The 8,386-nt window shown below is 36.6% G+C and overlaps 1 pseudogene; it reads left to right on the top strand.

The window, feature by feature from the left end:
- The first annotated feature begins 205 nt into the window (after nt 1–205).
- Nucleotides 206–2,406, top strand: LOC145088269 (exocyst complex component EXO70H1 pseudogene; annotated as a pseudogene).
- Nucleotides 2,407–8,386: the final 5,980 nt, after the last annotated feature.

The raw sequence follows: 8,386 nt of genomic DNA, 5'->3' as shown, positions 1-8,386 counted from the left end.
TTAAAGTGAAAATAATACTTTCTACAGGTATGCATTTTCAAAAATAGTAGGAATAAATAATTTTCAAATTCATTTATAAAGTGAATATGTCAGAAAGGAAGATTCGAGTTTCACACACAAAGATAAAAGTCAAAATCCAATAGTTATAACACAGATTTTGTCTTCCAATTGCAGCCTTTTGTGTCTATATATACCCCTCTCCCATCTTCCCGATTATTATCTTCAGAGTCTACATTCTTCCAATCTTCTCAGTTCTCTCAAACTGTCCAACAACCACACTTTCCATCTCACACTTCTTCCTCACAATAAAAAAAATCAACCGAAACAAAAATCATCATGAGCATGAAGAAATTTGGTTTCTCTCCTAAACGATCTTCATCTTCTTTCATTGCTCATTATCCTTCACCTTCACGTTTTGCCTTACCAACTCCGACCATGAGTTTTCCCGATTCCGTAATGCTCCAGACATTGGAGGTCGCCGAGCCTATCATCGTCAAATGGGATCCGGAAACCTCCACTTATGCCAAGGTCACGTCGCTCTTCTACGACAACCGCCGAGAAGCTTTGGAATTTATCAAGATTGTCAACAAGCTCCATAAAGCGATGCATTCCTTGGTAGCTGAAAACTCCACTTCTGAATTGCTTATTAGGGCTCAGCATCTGATGCAGATCGCTATGAAGCGGTTGGAGAAAGAGTTTTATCAGATTTTGTCCTTGAATCGAGCGCAATTAGATCCAGAATCGGTTTCAACTCGATCATCTCGAACATCTACGCGATCAAGTTTATCGGATTTTGCTGATGAATCTGATGATGAGATACGAGTTGCAGGAGAATTGATCAGTGAAGTCGAAGATACTGCGGAAGGAGCCATGGCGGATCTCAAGTTGATAGCTGAGTGCATGATTTCATCTGGTTATGGTAAGGAATGCGTCAACATTTACAAAGTTATACGTAAATCCATAGTTGATGAAGGCATATACAAGCTTGGTGTCGAGAAGCTGAAAGCTGCTCATGTTCATAAGATGGATTGGGAGGTTTTGGATCTCAAAATTAAAAACTGGTTGGCTGCTGTAAAGATTGCTATTAAAACATTATTCAACGGAGAAAGAATTCTGTGTGATCACGTTTTCGCATCGTCTGATTCCATCCGAGAAGCAAGTTATACAGAAATTACAAAAGAGGGAGCTTTGATTCTGTTTGGATTTCCAGAAAATGTAGCAAAAAATAGCAAGAAATCACCGGAAAGGATCTTCCGGACTCTCGATATGTACACCGCAATAGCTAGTCGGTGGCCGGAGATTGTGTCAGTTTTCTCGTTCCCGTCGACGTCTTCCGTAGTCAATCAAGCTCTCAATTCACTCATAAAACTTGCTGAATCGGTGCGTTTAGATCTAACAGAATTCGAAACGTTACTTAACAAAGAATCTTTGAAAACTACCGTAGCCGGAGCCGGAGTTCACAGATTTACCATGGAGACGATGAACTACCTCTCCCTCCTCGGCGATTACAGCGTTTTATCTGATATACTAATGGACAGCCCACAAACTGAGAAACCTCTAATGCCACAAACCTTCTTCGACGAATCATCTTCCGACAGTTCTCCCTCGCCGTCGGTATCGGCCCGGTTAGCTTGGCTCATCTTCATCCTAGTTTGCAAACTCGACGGCAAAGCGAAGCACTACAAAGACGTCTCTCAGGCGTATATATTCCTCGCCAACAACCTCCAACACATACTCACCAAAGTCCGATCATCAAATCTCCGGTATCTCCTCGGCGACGAATGGATCACCAAACGCGAATCCGAAGTCAAAAAGTTCGCCGCCAATTACGAACGGCTATCATGGAGCCACGTCTTCGATGCCATTCCTAAAAACGCTTCAGCAATGACGCGGGAGGAAGCAAGAGATGGTTTCAGGAAGATCAACGCGGTGTTCGGAGAGGCTCACCATAAGCAGTTGGCCATCGTCATACCAGACGGCAAGCTTCGTGATGAGATCAAAGTTTCAGTCGCCAGAAAGTTGTTGCCGGCGTACAGAGAATTCTACAATGCGCAGAGAGTCGAGATGGAAAAAGATAGAAGGTTTGCTGCTGCTGTCAAGTACGCGCCGGAGGACATAGGGAATGCGCTTTCCGATCTGTTTTTCGGGTCCTCGTCTGTGTCGTCATCAGCGTCATCATCGTCGTCTTCAAAGTCAAGAACGTCGATTTCACAGTGAACGACGTCGTTATAGAGCTGTAATTTTCATATGCTGTCTTTTTTCCACCGGGGGAATATGAGGGCTGTATTTGTAAATACATTATGATTTATGCCCCTTTCACTGCGAATATTATGAAATACACTTGTTTAAATTCTTTATAGAAAAAGGTAATTGAGATTAAATATTTAAATTTGCCTCTTGATTTCTTTGATGCCAAGTATTAAGTTTCTTATTAAAAATCAACAATATTTCATTTAAGTCGTAAATTGCGACATGTGGAAATTGCAAAACCACAATATACAAAGTTTGAACGCCATGCCTTCACGTACTCACGAATCGAGAGAATATTTGTATTGATAATCTCTGATATATTAAACATCCTGAAATACTACAATATAAAATATTTAGTTATCTTTCATGTTATTGATATTTTCCTATTTAGATATGTATCGAGGTAAGAGCGAAGGGAGTCGAGGGGGAGGAGGGAAATGGGTTGGCTAAGGTGGCACTCAGGAACCGGCAGATACACCATTCTCATCTTCCTGGTATCAGAAATGGTGTCTCTTTCGGGTTCAACAAACCGTTTGAGGTTGGAATGGAACAAGATTGTCAAAATCAAGATCTTACCGAAGATTGTTTTACATTTTACAAGATCATAATCGTAAGATCTAAAAAATAAGGATCATAAGATCCTACCAAATGAAATGGTCTCCAGAATTTTTATTGAAGTGCTTTGTTAGTGTAGTATTCATTATAACTTTAGAATTTTTATTGGAGTGCTTTGTTAGTGTAGTATTCATTATAACTTTATGTTGATTAAGACATTAATTATGAGATTAACTTTTACTTCTTACACATAAAATCATATTTTTTGTTGGAATGTTTTGTTTGTGTAGTATTCATTATAACTTTTGTATTTAATTGGAAATTAATATTTTATGGAAGTGATAATGTTTAATGTTAGTATCAAAGATTATATCATAAGATATGATTCATAATGTAATGTACGTTTTTTTGAACTTAAAGAGTTTTGGTAGTAAATTACTAAATTATGTACATAACATATAGGAAAAAAAAGGAGTGTAAGACACTCCTCCTTCTTTTTGTCTTCAAGGGTGTGAATCCCTTTTGGGGTGAGATTAATTTTACTAGCTTTGTTTTAAAGGTCTAAGACAATACATTTATATGCTAGTTAGAGGCTTCAATCTCTATTCTTTTGTTTATAAAAACAATTAACTTCCTCCTCTTTCTTCTTTTTCTTTAAAGTAAATAGACTATTATAAAAGAAGGTTGATACTTATACTCTCCTTTAAGACAAACTTTGATTTGTGCTTAAAGGCTTAAGAGTACTTATTATTGCAAGAATGGACTAGCAACCATTGTGTTGCAAATTGTTGGTGGAGTTCTCTAGATGAACTCTATATTGTGTTCTTGTCATATTCATCAACTTCTAACCTTCCAAAATGATCAAAGACTTCGATGGTTGTTTTTATTGAACCTGATATGGTTGATTTATTATAATATTTCGTTTCACGCAAATGGATCCTTGGTGGGTTATGTAACATCCGTGTTCCAGGTAGTTTTTCAATTTTAGTTTAAAATTTAAAAAGTTGCATTTTGGTCCTTACACAGGGCGTACCCCATAGGTACGCCACGTGTAACTCGTTAAATGGGTGACGGGGCTCCTTTGAGTACGCATGACATACTCCATTGGTACGGAGGGCGTACTCATGTAGATCTCAAACACTAATTTTTAGGGTTTGGACCATATTTAAAGAACCTTAAGCCTTGAGAACCCCCTTACCTTCAACCTCCACTCCCTCATTCCCTCATTTTGGAAACTCTAACCCTTGAAAGTTTGTTTTGGACCTCTAGAGTGATTTTGGTGCATTGTAGAAGAAGAAGGAGTTCATTATTGGTGTTCGGTGAGCTTGGAGTGTATAGATCCATAGTCTTATTTCCATTTGCAAGCTTCTGGAGGTATAAAGCTCACACATTTATGGTTATTTGGTTTAGATTTAGAATAAGGTTTAATTTTTCATATCTTTTGGTCCCATAAGTTGGTTCTTGTGAGTAAAAGCTACTCCAGGACTCAAGTTGGCTACCCTATAATGTTTTTAAGGATTTTGAGTCATAAAAAGGAAGTCCTTATTGTTATTTCTCACTCATGCAAGAGTTGGAGATTATTTAAGGGTGTTATGGACTTAGGGTTTGGTGTCGGGCTCTATTAAGCCATGCAAAAGCTTAAAGTTGTTAACATTATCATTTAAAACCTTCCCAAGATTAAGATCTATGAGTTGGACGTTTAGTCTAGAAGCATTAAGAGCTAAAAAGTGGGTTTTGGACAACATGGGATTACATAGGGCGTAACCCCTAAGTACGCATGGCGTAATGGGGTTTTGCCTCGTAACCTTTCTAAGATCTCGTAGTACGTGGGGTGTAATGGCGAGTATGCATGACATACTTCCAGAAACCCATTTGGGACATTTTTGGGCCTTGGGTCATTAGGGGTTTTGGGCCTTGAATAGTTGGGTAATGTTTGGGAAGAGAAAATGGTCTTTTACCCTCAGTAAGTTAGAAGATGATTTAGACAACTGATTATGGGTTATCACCCTGGTTATTAATTAAGGTTGATTTTGGGTTATGTTCAGTGAGAGGAGTCGTGATAGCAGCAACTCGAGTGTATGTGATTTAGTTATCTTTAGTTGGAGGTGAGTCTTCTCACTATTCTTGTGGCTCAAAGACACCAATGTCGGCCCACTGAATTTTGTATGTAGGATGCTAGTTGTCTTTGTAACTATTTCATGTATTTATGTCCGCGTTGAAAGAAACCCCAGGGCTAGGTCCATTAATTATTGTATGTTCAGGTTGAAATAAACCCTAGGGCTAGGCCCATATTTGTACGATCGGGTTGAAATAAATCCTAGGGTTGGGCCCATGAGTATATGATGGGTTGAAAGAAACCCCAAGGCTAGACCGGTTTTATATTGGGTTGGAATATACCCCAGGGTTGGGCCCAATTGTATGTTCAGTATGTGGTACTTTAGGGAACTTACTAAGCTTTGTGCTTATAGTTTATGTTTATGGTTTCAAGTACTTTCGGTACGAAAGGGAAGGGCCCAACGTGATGGCACAGCATCCCCCTCATGATTCCGCACTTATGGTTATTTGTACTCTGATGTTTTTGACATTTTTTTTTATTGTGGTTGACCTTGAGACATATGATGTATTGAACTAATGGGTTTTAAAACAAAAAAAAAATTATCACTGTTTTTGGGTCGTTACAAGTTGGTATCAGAGCCTTGGTTTGAGGGATTCGGGCACACTTTTCGGGTGTGTAAGAACTCAAAATGAGGAATTGATAATCTTTTCAAAAGGAAAACTAAAATTTTAAAAGATTTTTACCAAGTAAAAAGGGGGTGCGATGCGTGCAATCAGCTGAGCTCAAGTAAGTGGTTCCCAAAATACTCATACCCATGTGTTATGATTTTTATGGTATATATGTGAATTGAATTCTAGAGTAGAGCTAAGGATACCTTCATGAATCACATGATAGAATTGCTTGATTTGTGTGATGCCTTATTGCCTAGGAGGATTGGATGTTGTGTGTTACTTGGAATTGATATCAACTCGGTTAATTGCTAAGTGTATGCTTTAAAAGTTGTATACGATTAGGTTCATATATCCCTAGAAGGATCGATTTAGCAATATTTCCTATTCCTTGTTTGGTTGTGGACTTAGGGTATAATCATTATTCGACAATCTATGTGATCTCATTTTGTGTACAGCTTGCATGTATAAGGCAACCAACAGTGTTGGTGAGGTTCTCAGTATTGCATGACGATTGAGTTAAGATTTCCTATGAGAACCTAGGAAATGCCATAGTAGGATATATATATATATATATATATATATATATATATATATATATATATATATATATATATATATATATATATATATATATTGTTTAGCATAGAGATGGTGTGTATACATATATTTAGTTTACCATATATATACTTTTGTATACATATATTTCGTTTACCATATATATATATACGTAATTATGATTAATTTGAAAAAACAGGATATTCGCGCAGAGTAACAACTAAGTACGATGCATATTCATATAATTGACCATCATTACTTATAGGTACTATGTTATCCTAGGAAATTAGTCAGTATAAAATATAGATAAAATCTTTTCCTAGAATATCAGACATAACTTTTAGGAATAATATCATAGCTTACAATTGGACAGAGTATCTATGAGTATATTATCCTAACGTTTCATGCTTTGTTTAACTACTAATATATATAAATATATATTTTGATAAAACAGCTTGATAAACATTTATCCCCCCCCCCCCCTAAAACCTTTAAAATAGTAAAATAAGGTCGTGAACTCGCCCTTGACGTGTGAAACCACTTATTTAGGGTTGAATTGGGCTTGGGACTCCGAGGACCGCATAGGATAGCAACAACTTCGAGACTAGAGAAAGAGGAGGGACTCAGAGAAGGTGTGCAGAAATGGGTCTGCACCGACTTCACAGTATACATGCGTGTTGCGCGTGATCATCGTGGCTCCAACCAGAAGTTGCCACGTCTCACCTCCCCACTTGGCCACATCATTCGCAATTTACTCGAATCCGGTGACATGTGCGCGAGGGGCATAAGCGCACACAAAATTATTTTGTAAAAATCATAACACTTTCGTGCAAGCTCCGATCTAAGCCATCTTTATATATATATATATATATATATATATATATATATATATATATATATATATATATATATATATATATATATATATATGGGATGATCTGAGTACTACAACTTTCTTTTAGATGGTTTTAGCTAGTTTTGACTTTCATTTTTGTGCCTAACGGGGGTAAAAATAAATGATTTTACAAAAACCATATCTCTCTCATACAGATCCTGTTTTCAGAATTCTTTGTTCTAAAATTTATATCGCAAGGAGTACTACGAATCTCCTTTTGCACTTTTAGTCAAAATTCAACCGATCTCTAAGTACCGTTTTGACGTCGTAATTATTATTTATGCGATTGATTTTTACTTTTTACTAAATCCACAACTCCTCCATTTGGGTCAGATTTTTACAAATTTTATATCATAGGAATCACGTCATCGAGTACTTTCTAAATACATTAACTGTTTTAAAAGACGGTACAACCTTTTAGAAGCTTATCTTTTAGCCTAAAAGTCGATTTAATCGTAAATATAATGGCGTATTTGATTTTATTATCTAATAAATCAAACATTACAAAAGTAAGCTATTACATTTATATTCTTACTCTTTCCTAACGGTGGTTGGTGACGAAATTTTTTCTCGGTTGTCACATTTTTAGTCTTATTTTAGGATATTATTTGGTAAATACTTTTGTCTCTTTTGTTTCTTCTTATTTTATTTCTATCTTTTTAGAATAAGCACAAGTGTGAGTCTCGGATAGGGTGTATAACTCATTCTTTTGTGTTTGATGTGGATTTTGCCACATATCAGGTAATTATGTCTTCTGCCATGGTTCGTGTTCACAAGCTTTCACAAACCATTATGGTTATTTTTTTTATTATTTTTAGGTGTTTTTTTTCCTATAAGTGGGGTTGATTGTGATAGATAATAAATTGTTTGATTACTCAAAGGACAAGGCATTAGAAGAAGTCGAGGATAGAGCTATGGTCTAGTATCGATTACTACATTATTATTTAGGAGGAGAAAGAATAAATGAAAAGATGTTAAGCATAATGAAGGCACATCCGATGACTATTAGAGAAGGTCGTCGGAGGCAGATGGTAACGACTGCTGGTTGTGGTCAACACTAGTGTTTTAACCTAGAGCTTTGATACCATGATAGATTATAGAATGTTTTGATATTGCTTGATTACTCAAATGACAATTACATAGGAATATATTGCTCCGATAGCATGTAAATACATGTGGAGCCCAATATTGTCTCTCTAAAAGAGTTGTTGTAGAGACAAGATAGACTTTTACATATATAACCACTTATACGACTCTATTGCACCGAGATTACTAACACTGTCCCTTTGAGTTTGAGGCTCAATAAGGATAGACACAAATGTATTGGGTCACAGGGAGTACGGGACGCCAATTCTGATACCATGAAAGATAATAGATTTTTTGATTACATAAAATAACAACTAC

The sequence above is a fragment of the Lactuca serriola genome, chromosome 2 (genome assembly GCF_051521515.1).
Source record: "Lactuca serriola cultivar US96UC23 chromosome 2, Lser_US96UC23_V15, whole genome shotgun sequence".
In the NCBI taxonomy this organism is placed as follows: domain Eukaryota; kingdom Viridiplantae; phylum Streptophyta; class Magnoliopsida; order Asterales; family Asteraceae; genus Lactuca; species Lactuca serriola.
This window is presented reverse-complemented; position numbering and strand designations above follow the sequence as displayed.